This window comes from Mastomys coucha, unplaced genomic scaffold, assembly GCF_008632895.1.
Source record: "Mastomys coucha isolate ucsf_1 unplaced genomic scaffold, UCSF_Mcou_1 pScaffold20, whole genome shotgun sequence".
NCBI lineage: Eukaryota > Metazoa > Chordata > Mammalia > Rodentia > Muridae > Mastomys > Mastomys coucha.
In genome coordinates, this window is record NW_022196903.1 from 47,384,808 (window position 1) to 47,397,168 (window position 12,361).

A 12,361-nucleotide genomic window follows, 5' to 3' on the forward strand; every position below is an offset into this window, starting at 1 on the left:
CCCTCCTTGAAGATAATGGACTGAGCCTCTGAACCTATAAGCTAGCCCCAGTTAAATGTTGTCCTTATCTAAAACTGATTTTCTTTTTAAATAGCATCACAGTTAGGCTTGGTGGGACAGCTTGTAATCTCATTAATGGGAAGCCAGAGCAGGAGGATGACAAGTTCAAAACTTACTTGGGCCACAGAGTGAGTTTGAGAACAGCCTGGCCAACTTCCTTAGAACCTGTCTCAAAACAAACTGTAAAATGCAGAAGACTGGAGAGATAGCTCGCTTAATTAACGAGCTGTGGACTTCTCGCTCCAATCCCTATGAAGTGTATCAGGGCAGCTGAAATGTATTGTTTCCAGGTATAAATAAAGGCTAAAAGTTGACAGTGGCCTTCGGAAAGGGGGATAAGGGTATGAAATGGGGCAGTGTGGGGGTTTCCATTAAAGCTCTGTAAGGCTTGCCTTTCTAAGTCATGTCTGTATGTTATATTTTGATATAATAAAATGAAATGTGATGATTTTTATTTATCTTCAAGTTTTTAAAATAAAAAAGCTTAAAAAAAAAAAGAAATTAACAAAGGGAATGTACACTTTCATCTGTAACACCAAAGCAAGGCTACACAGGCCCACGCTTTCGTCTCTGTGCACAGAGTATGCTTGATAAATGAACGGATGAGTGAGATATGTCATGAACTTCTTTAGAGATCAAGACAGATCACTGGTTTCCTTAGGGAGCTGAAGTCTTGTATCAGAAAACAGTTTGGGAAACCTCACAGAAGACACGTGGTCGCACCCCACTACAATAGAACATGGGTTTCTGCACAGTTGAACCCATTACATAGTGTAAGGCTGGCAAAAATTGCTCATTTCCATAGCGCTGACTCCACAGATTTAAACAGTCCTGAATGGGGAATAAATATGCTGCTCTTAATAAATGTCTAGTTAAGGTATAGTTAATACAGTTAAATGTGAAAGTGTATAAATGATATATTTTAATAGCATTCAGAGCACATTTTCAGGATTGAGATAAATGCAAGCTTTAAAAAAAAAAAAAAAACAGCCTCTAAACACATTGCCTTAACACAGTAAATGATAAATTACTGAAGAAAACTGTTATTCTGCAACGTTTTGAAGATTAAGTAGAATATGAGCGAAATTAACATTGTGTGTAAGTGAAGCTGTGACTGTATCATGTCAGGAAGGTAATAAAATTGCAAAGTGAAAGAGTTAGAGTTTTTTATGCCAGAGAAATGGAAGCAGTTTTCATTTTAATTGTTTTTCTTTAAATGGATTGTTTCTGTAATATACTATATTCTTTCCAGTTCACAGATGTTCAGGAGGGATGGAAGAGTTATAAAATATTCTAATGTGAGCTTTTAGAATGGCTTTTTTGGAACAGGAGGAGAAGAGCCTATGGAATTCAGAATTTTTAGAGTACAATAAAGCATTCACCGTGCAAATTTAGTGACTCCCATTTTGTGAGATGGAAAAACAAATGGCCTCTTAACATTTATGCCATGCTTGGCCTTTTAGCCAAATAAATTCGTTTCATTTATGGTTCTCAGTCCCTTCTTTGCCGGTTAAGTATCTGCAGCATCTCCCTCTTTCTTTCCCCACAGCGCAGTTCTTTGTTCCCGGCACTGGGAACCCACCTGTCCTGCAACTGTCCTCTGAACATGGCTTTGGGCTGGTGTTGTGCTAAGGGATGAGGCTCCCATGGGTCCCTGTGCTGCTGGTCAGAGTTCAGGACCTTCTCCCTGTTCAGGGGCTAGGCAGGGGCTCAGCTTCAACACAGAACCAGGGATGCTGTGCCCCTCATTCACTCTGCACTTGGTTTTCCTTCCCTTCACAGCTTTCTCCCCAAAGCAGTTCTTTCTCCACAGTTCTTTCCGAAGCTATTTGCATCCTCTGAAACTCTAACATTCCTGTGAACCCTCCCCACAGTGTGTTCTGGTTTGGGTGGTGCTGGTAAAGGAAGAGTTTGCTGTTGTTGCTGTTGTCATTTCTTTTTTGTTTTGTTTTTACATCTGAACACATGATGCCAGGGCCTCATAGAAACATACTGAGGGCAGAGGGAGAGGAACCGCTGTCCATGCAGGGTGGAGTGCCACTGAAGGGTAGCACTGTATTAAATGCCATTTTATTCACCTTCTCATTCAGGAACAACAAAACCATATTTACTGAGTCCATGTTGCATAGTGTGCTGGGTTAATGTAGCTGGGCCAGAGACATGGGATCTGTAAGAAGATCTGTAAGAAGCTTCCCAGATGGTGATCAAAATATCCATGAAACAAGGGCCAGGGTGAATTCAACCACAGGCTTCAAGTATCATAAACAGTTTAAGATGATGTGTGTGCACAGGATGGAGATGCTGCTGTTGGCAGATTTCTCACTGACTGGAAAGTACATGAAGCAGTTTTGAGGAGGAGAGATGGGTTTCAATTCAGAATTTCAGCTCACGATTGTTCCTTGATTGTCCAGCTGCTTCTGACATGAGGCCGAGCTTCATAATGGGAGCTTTGGAGAATATACGAGGGAACAAGCTGCTCACTTCCGAGCAGCCAGGAAACAGAGAGGGGAGACAGGAAGCGGCCAGAGAAGAACAAACCCTGAAACACCATTCCTGGACCTGTGACCCACCTCTCCAGTCAGGCCCAATCTCCTAACACTTCACTCAGCATGTGCTCATGATTGCACTGATAAAGTTAGCACCCTCATAATCTAGTCACACCTCAATGGCTGGATGACAGGGAATCAAACCTTCAACACGTGTACATTTTAGACAAACCAGAGCAAAGCAAGGTGGCAGCTTTCTGCACAGAAGGAGCACAGATGGAGCCTTAGGAGAAGGGACTGAGACCAGGAGGAACAGGTTCGAGGCTGGGAGAAGGCCTTTTGAGGGGCACATACTGCCTGACAGCTGGCTGTGTTCCCAGCATCCACAGATGGCTGTTCACAACTGGTGATTCCAGCGACAGGGGATTGAATACTTCTGTTCTCTGAAGGTATCTATACTCGCATGTGTGCATGCTTGTACACACACACACACACACACACACACACCTTAAAACTAAGTAAATCTAGAGGGGGAAGGAAAAGAGAGGGAGAAAGAAAGGACAGAGAGAGAGAGGCAGGAATGCTGGTAAGGAGACAGTTCAAGGATGAGGCTGGAGTTAAAGGAAAAAAAACTCAGAAAGTTTATGTAGGACACAAAAGACACCCAGTCTAAGAGGGAAGATGATGGCATGGGATTTGTATGTTGACAAGATTAATGTTTCAGAATAGATTGGAGAAACGCATAAGCGTAGTAGGAGAGAGGTCCACTGCAGTTCCCTCCCATATCTGAGTGAAACTGGCTCTTCAGGGAGTACTGGTGTACTCTGTAGACCCACATGCCGTCTCGCTGAGTGTCTCATGGAACATAAATATAGCTGTTTAGAAAGCTCGCTAGATCTTTCTTGCAGCATATCTTTTACTCCTAACCTGCTTCCGGGAAGTGGCTGACCCTCCAGTCCCTCTGCAGAAGGGAGAAGAAACACCAGGAGCTGACCATTGCTTAGTGTGAAGTTCTCACTTTGAGCCAGAGTCAAAGCTACATCTGAGGTATGAAAATGTGCATAATTCTGAATGAAAAAAAAAAGGCTACTCATCAACTGCATTTTAAAATTATCACTGAGAAGGAGACCGGTGATTGAATGGGAACTAAAGAGAAAACACAAACCTAGCTTGTGTTCCCCCGCTGGGAAGTTGACTTTTCTTTGGTTTTGAAATTCCATCAGCCAAGCCAGTAGGTTGGGATGACCTGCCCTCCTGCCTCCTTCCACAGCCCAATAAAAGCAGATCCTTTGTGGGAAACATCATTTGGGGATATTTTATTTTCTATCAGCTATTTAGAGGGGGAAGGTCAGTCTTCTTAACCTTCCAAGTTGTCTTCATTCTCAGGGTTTTGCTTTTGTTTTTGTTTGTTTGTTTGTTTGTTTTGTTTTTGTTTTGTTGGGGTTTTTTTTGTTTTGTTTTTTGTTTTGATTCAGCACTTGGTTTCACTGGGCAAAAATGTCCAGGAAAATTGCTCCTTCTCTCTCTCCCTCTCCTCCCTTTTCCCTCCCTACCTTTTCCCTTCCCCTTCCCCTCCCTCCCACCCTCTCTCTCTCCCTCCCTCCTTTCTCCCCTCTGCTCTACCCATCTCTTCTCCCCTTTGCTTCTCTCCCTTCTTTCTCTCCTCTCAGAAACTGATTTTGTTAATGGTATTCAAAGCACTAACTTTACCTCGATATTAAATTTGTGTAAAAATGTTTTGGCCACAATCCCACCACTGCCCTAAAGTGGCCTGGTAAGTCAGAAGAAATCTTGGCCACATAGAATTTATGGCCACGGTAGTATGTGGACTCACCTAGGTCTTCCCTATGTGTACACCTTCTTTGAAGCTACCTAAGGATAGATTAAATGTTACTTTGGTTTCAAATTAGAATGACAATTCCTTGCTTAGTCAGGTGACAAAGTTTAGAGATATGTGTGAGGTGTCAAACAACCATGCCAAACAGGCCTAATATATGAAAATTCAATCTCAGAAAAGTTAGTGTGTGTGGGGGGGTGGCTATTAGGGTTATGCCACAGAAGGTAAAATGTTTGCCCACACAAACAGGAGGACTGAGTGTGATCCCCAGTAGCCATGTTAAAAGCTAGGCAAGTCTAGAAACCCAGCACTGGGGTGGGGTCAAGGAAGCAAGGCAGGTCCTCGTAGTTTATTGGCTGGCCAGCCTAACCAATCAGTAACCTCTGGATTTTAATGTGAGATTCCCTCTCAAAACATAAGGTAATTTTGTTCTCCTTCAAGGAAGGACCAAAGCACCCACACTTTGGTCTTCCTTCTTATTGAGCTTCATGTGGCCTGTGAATTGTATCCTGGTTATTTGGAACTTTGAGGCTAGTATCCTCTTATCAGTGAGTGCATACCATGTGTGTTCTTTTGTGATTGGGTTACCTCACTCAGGATGATATTTTCTAATTCTATCCATTTGCCTAAGAATTTCATGAATTCATAATTTTTAATAGCTGAGTAGTACTCCATTGTGTAAATGTACCACATTTTCTGTATCCATTCCTCTGTTGAAGGACATCTGGGTTCTTTCCAGCTCATGGCTATTATAAATAAGGCTGCTATGAACATAGTGGAACATGTGTCATTACATGTTAGAACATCTTCTGGGTATATTCCCAGGAGTGGTATTGCTGGGTCCTCAGGTAATAGTATGTCCAATTTTCTGAGGAACTGCCAAACTGATTTCCAGAGTGGTTGTACCAGCTTTCATTCCCACCAGCAATGGCACAATGTTCTCTCTCTACATCCTTGCCAGCATCTGCTGTTGCCAGAGTTTTCGATCTTAGCCATTCCGACTGGTATGACGTGGAATCTCAGGGTTGTTTTGATTTGCATTTCCCTGATGACTAAGGATGTTGAACATTTGTTTAGGTGCTTCTCAGCCATTCGGTATTTGTCAGTTGAGAATTCTTTGTTTAGCTCTCTGCCACATTTTTTAATAGGGTTATTTGGTTCTCTGGAGTCTAACTTCTCAAAGGAGCAAATATGGAGATAAAGTATAGAGCAGAGACTAAAGGAAAAGCCATCCAGACACTGTCCTACCTGGGGATTCATCCCATATACAGTTACCAACCCCAGATACTATTGTGGATGCCAAGAAGTGCATGCTGAAAGGAGCCTGATATGGCTGTCTCCTGACAAGCCTTGTCAGAGCCTTATGAATACAGAGGCAAATGTTAGCAGCCAACCATTGGACTGAGCATGGAGTCTCTAATAGAGGAGTTAGAGAAGGGACTGAAGAAGTTGAAGGGGTTTGCAGCCCCATAAAAAGAACAACAATATCAACCAACCGGACCCCCCCTCCCCAGAACTACCAGGGACTAAGCCATCAACAAAGGAGTACACATGAATCCAGCTACATATATAGCAGAGGATGGCCTTGTCATGCACCAATAGAAAGAGAGGTCCTTGGTCCTATGAAGACTCGATAGATGCCCCAATGTAGAGGAATTGAGGGCAGGGAGGTGGGAGTGGGTGGGTGGGTGGAGGAACACCCTCATAGAAGCAGGGGAAGGGAGGATGTGATAGGGTGTTTTCGGGAGGGAGGGAAATCGGGAAAGGGGGCTACATTTGAAATGTAAATAAAGAAAAACCCAATAAAAAATTAATTATAAAAAAAGAATTAAATGCAAAATATAAGAGGACCGGCAGGTGTGGCAGTGGCTTAGCGGGTAAAGGCAATTGCTACCAAACCGGACAGCCTGAATTTGATTCCTGGGTCCTAGATGGCAACAGGAAAAAACTGACTCTGCCCTCTGACCTCCACATGCATACATGGCGTGGTCACTTCCACACCAACATCCACAGAAAATTAGTAAATGCAATGAAAACATAAAGTGGAAAACTGTAAAGGAAGATCCCTAGAGAACTCCGGCTTGCACATAGGTGCACAGGTGCACATGCACTTAGTGTGCACACACACTCACATGAACACACACATACAACACACACAAAAGAAAATTAAACAGGATTGTTATATTAGGCATAGGTGCTTTTGCGGGTTGCAGTGCTACATACCTATAACTCCGCCTGCTGGGGAGACTGATGCAGGAGGCTAGACTAGAGTCTCTCCCCAAAGAAAATTTGAAAACTGAGGTGGCTATAGCTCTGAAGTAGAGTGCTAATATTAATTAGCATGCACAAGGCCCCAGGTTCAATATCCCAAAGTGCAAAGAGCAAACAGGTACTTTACAAAAAAAAAAAAAAAAAGTCTTAAATGTCTTATGTTAATGAAGTATTAAAATATTAACTAACAGAAGATGTAGAATTTTTTTCTCCGTGTGAAAACACGATTCAAAAAAGTTACAAGCATGTCACCGTAGATTACTTTTCAGAAATATTTCTTCTACATACGCCAGAATGCACCTGCCGTTGTGATCATAAATGCCAGCCTGTCATTTGAATGTATCCAACACACTGAAAACTGGTATGTGAGCAGGTAGTGGAGTGTGCATTCAACGGCCAAGAGGTACCCACTGCAGGTACCTGGCAAAGGGCCATTGGCAAGCATTTACCCTAAGTTCTTTCTACAGCTCTTGCCTGGCTTCCCACTACAATCAAATTCGGAATTAAAACAAAAACAAACCTCCCAGCTCCCAGGCCGTCTCACCTGAACCTATAGGAATAAGACTCAAGCGCTGGCATTTTCAAAGTTCCCAGCTTATCCTGACAGGAGCCTGAGGTTGAATGTCACCGTTACAGAACAATGCATCTCAAACTTTAGTGCTGTGGACTCAATGGAGGGTCTTGTGAAGTGTAACTTCTGATGCAGTAGGTGGATCCAAGAACTCTGCATTTCTCTCTTTCTTTTCTTTCTTTTTTTTTTTAATTTTTATTTTTACTTTATCAGAATTTTTATTGAAAGACATATGCATCTTTCCTTCTCCTTTTTATTGGTTATTTTATTTATTTGCATTTTAAATGTTATCCCCCTTCCTGATTTTCCCTCAGCAAAGCTCCTATCCCATCCCCTTTCCTCTATAAGGGTGCTCCCCTACCTGGTCACTCACTCCTGCCTCACACCCTACCATTCCCATAAATTGGCGCATGCATCAAGCTTCCACAGGACCAAGGGCCTCCCCTCTCATTGATGCCAGATAAGGCCATCCTCTGCTACATATATGCAGCTGGATCCATGGGTCCCTCCATGTGCACTCTTAGCAAGAAGTTATTTGAGGGATCGCCTCACCAGAGAGAGTTCTGTATGAATCCCTACTCATTTTCAAGCAGGAGCCACAGCCTCAAAGAGCAAAGACAGTCTAAGATAACAAGGAGTGCATGAGACAGGAGGAGGAATTCTGTGGAGGACTAGAGTCATGGCTTCCACAGCCATGGGAACACTGCCAGTAACCTTTGACCTTCCGAGACAGGGAGGCCTGGGGTCTCTGGCTGTGTGTGAGTTCAGAGCCTGAGGGTCTTATTGGTGGGCTCCCAGACTTGGTGTCCCTCCTCCAGGGGCTCTGGTGTGGCTAGGAAGCTGTGGGGTAGGAACAGATTTCTCATCAGCAGGACCCTGCATGGAGAAGCACCCCACCCCGGAACAAACCTCTCTCTGACCCTCCCCATTGTTTTTCCAGGTTCATTTTTCCTTCTCTCCATTTATGCCCTTACATTCATATGTGTGTATTATATATTCATAAGTATCATGTGTCTATATCCCCTGCTACTGTTAAACACACAGCTGTCTTTGCTTTGCCAAGATGTACCTTTATTACTGTTATTTGAGGCACTACCAGCAACAATTTTAATGTCCTTCAAGAAATACTGCCAAGGATCTTCTAAGTTACTGATAATAAAAACAGCAGGTTCTGGAAAACTTTAGATCACGCCAGTATTTCCCAGCCACTGTATGTATGTGTCTCACTCTTTGGCATGTATCTATTCTTTTCCTAAGTACAGACCTCTTGAATAGACATCTTCTGATTTCTAAGTACTATGGAGACATTACATTGTCCATATCCCTGAAGTTTGGTCTGTAGGTATAATGAACTTGAACCCAATTATCTAGTGAAGTTTGGCCACAGAAAAGCAAAGACATGCCTTGCTGGGAATCTCCACATCCACACCTCCCAAATGTACAAACTACATTCATTCCGAGCCTTCCACTTATAAAATTTCCAATGAGTTCCCATGTTTCCACACAAGAACAGTTGTTCAGACGCTAAATTGTGTAAAATGTGAAGCCCCTCATTCTGTAGCCATTTTAAACCAGAAGCTCTGACTTTAACTGCTCGTTTAAAACAGATTTTATTTTTATTTATGTATATAAGTGGAATATCTGGAGAGTACACAAGCTGTCCTGGCCTTTGTTTAGATCCAGCTGGGACATCTTGAGACATAGGCTCTGCTGTGGCTGAGTTCTCTATAGGATAAGGGTCACAGTTATGCCTACTGTAGGCAGACATCCCTAGGCAGAGGCTCACTGGCCTCCAGAATGGTTGGAGTTATCTAACTGGTCTTGTTGGATTATTGACAAAGCATCCTTTGACTAGAGGTACCTTCAGACAACATATCAACCACCTACTTCATTTATTACAAATAAAAAGGCAAATGCTTACCCAGGAGCTACCCAAGAAACAGTAGCGTTGAGACCATATGAAGTGCTTTTGGCCTGTGGTCCCGGACTCATTACCGTTATTCTTCAGCTCTCCAGTTCTGAAGAAGGGAAAGTGCATGTATTTTCATGAACCTGTCTGTCAACATGTTAATTGTTAAAAGATCACCCCGTCCACTCCAAGTGCCGAGCTTGGCTCTACCAGCAAGCTAACACACATGCTGCTGTGGTTTTGAATCTGAAATGTCTTCATGCAGATTCACGTTTTAGGCACTTTATTTCCTGGCTCGATGTATTCTTTTGAAGATCATGGAGGTTTAGGAGCTAGGGCCTGGGCCTGGTTGTCGAAGTAGGGTCTCCGTGGGTTAGTGTGGACGTTCCGCTTACTTCTGATTCTGTGCGCTGCTTCCTGTCACGTGGACAAGTCTCTGCCGCCCACTCCCATCACCTCGAATGCTTCTAATTTCTTCCTGGCGACAGGGAAACCATGAACTAAAACAAACCCTTTCTCCTCTAAGTTGTTTCTGTCAGGTATTTTGAGCACAATAATAAAAATTAAGGAAGGCACACACCCACATATCTAAACCCGCTGGTTGGAAGTTCTCACGGGCAGCTCCTTATGCATAGGCATGAGGCACCTGTGCTGCCTTGATTTCCTCCAGAAATGAGCAGTAGCCTACTGAGCATTTCTATCAGCTCCACATGGCTCCAAATTACAGCCATGGCTACAGGAACTGCCAGCTTACTCCACAAAACTGGGGGCTTTGTGGACCCCACGAGAGGCCTTATTTATTACCTCTCCCAGAGAAAGCAGGCTGGGGCAATAATCGTCAAAGTAATATTTACCCCTTAATAACTGCCTATTTTTACACCAATGTTAGAGGTTAATAGCAGTGTTATTTACTCCTCTGCCAAAAAGAACTGAAGGATGTGAAATGTAGCAGTCAATAAAGCTGAGCAGCCAGATAAATAACATTCATAGTATTTCCTGACAAATCCTTCTGCAACTCCAGGTTATAAATAACCTCAAGAAAGCGCTTCCTGAATTACAAATTTACTGATGTGTAAAATGTAATTTTAAAAAGGGCTTCGAAGCCCAGAAGCATTGGATTCTGTAACTATGTTCCCTGCAGACCGTGTGCAGACGCGTGTGAGCCCTCTGGGATATGTGTTCCCTCACAAATACGCATGTGTACATAAAATTAGAGTTAAGATGGAAGCATTTCCCATCCCTCTCCACCCTCGCCATGACACTTCTCTGCTCTCCCTTTGCCGATGACACTTTCTCTGTCTCTCCTTACATTCTTATGTCGGAGCTTATGAAGCCTCCCTCCCGGACTACCCTTTCTGTTCTGGTACCTTCCTCTGTGATCCCTCTCGTTCCCATGGCTGACTCACAAACACGTTTCCCATCCTTCATCCCCCTGAGCTGCAACTTCTCTATTAATGATCCTCTTGGCATCCCATCGGGCTTCATAATGGCCATCTCAAGGGTGGTCTAGCTACAGAATGACTCTCAAGTCCCTCCCCTCCCTGTTCGCATACTCTCACCCCTGCTATCCCCAACCAGCAAATGGTGCCACCTTCCATACAGTTATTTAGTGGAAATACCCAGCTCCATCCCAATGGCCTCCTGGTGTTCACCAGTCCCTTCTGCATCTAAGCCACAAGCTAAGTAGCAAATGTCTCCTCAAAACCACGATGTACAGGGATCAATCTGTGCTCCCAATCATCTTCTATGTGTATCTACCACTCAGCCCAGTCCACATTCATCAACTTTCAATCCCTGGAACTTTTACTCTGGCAGACTTAGTCTTCTCCCAAGTGAAGGACTCTGACTCCAAATGACTTGGCACAGACATCTGGACTCCTCTCCTGAACTCTTTCTCCTCCTTCCTTCCAGGGACAGTCACCTTCTCCAAGTTCCTTAATCAAAATAAGATATTCTTCTGAGCAAAGCACAGGGTGGCTGGGACTACAGAAACTTATGCTCTCCACATACTACAGATGCTGGAAGTCTAAAATCTTTTTACTGGTAAAGAAAGCTTACCAAGTCCTTAGAAGAAAAACCTGGTCCCAGAGCTAAGTGACAGATGAACACTGCCCTGGACCATGACATTTTAGCAAACTCAGGGAAACCAAAGCTGAGGTATCCTGAAAGGGCCCAGAGTCTCTTTTTTCGGTTTTTTTTTTTGTTTTTTGTTTTTTTTTGTTTTGTTTTTAATTTCCCTCTTATCCCTGATATCCTGGGACTGCTCATTCTCAGTTTAGCCCAGTCTGGGTCTGGCCCAGCAATCACAGTGTCCTGGCTGAAGCCCCACTTTCCTACCAATTAGACAGAAGAGCTAGGCCTTCATGTTCGTTGTTCCAACAGAAAGCCACAGGGACCATTTACCCTGGTGCTAAAATGCTAACCACTGATTAAGACGCCCACATTTCTAAGAGGGAGGCTGGATGTGTTTAAGGTTGCCACTTCATCCAGATTTTTTTTCTTTGTTCAAAAAAATTGTTTTTAAATAGTGAGAGGGATCTTAGAAGTCCAGAATAATTAACTTCTCTTAAATAAAGAGAAAAAAAATCACACCTTGAGCAAGTAATGAAGACCTCGGCATAGGGCCCCGAGGATGGTGGCATCCAAACCTCTGCACGGGGACCGGAGGATGGTAGTACCCAGACCTCTGCACAGGGCGCAGAGGATGGTGGTACCCAAACCTCTCTGCACAGGGCCTGGAGGATGGTGGTACCCAGACCTCTGCACAGGGCCCAGAGGATGGTGGTACCCAGACCTCTGCACAGGGCCCAGAGGATGGTGGTAGGACTCAAAAAGTGGATTAAGAGAAGTGTTCTGATTTCCCTGTGGGTGATTCTCATAAGGTTTCATAAGATCCCTTGTATTTGTATTTATTCCATCTACTATTATTGTATATGGTGTGAGTGCACACGCATAGAACGTGTTCAATTCAGAGGATAACTTTGTGGAGTTTGGGCAGCAAACATCCCAAGCATCTACTAAGCCATCTTGCTAGTACTCTCCAGAAATTTTTAATAGTTTGGATCCAGAATAAGTGTTTGTGGAATTGTAGAAATTCTATAAAATATAAATTGAAAAAATATTTCCAGAAAAAAATTAATATATGTATACAGACTTATGATGATAATAATGAGGCCAAGCTCTCATCTATGGCTTTTCTTCTGAAATAAAATGTAAAATGTGACCCA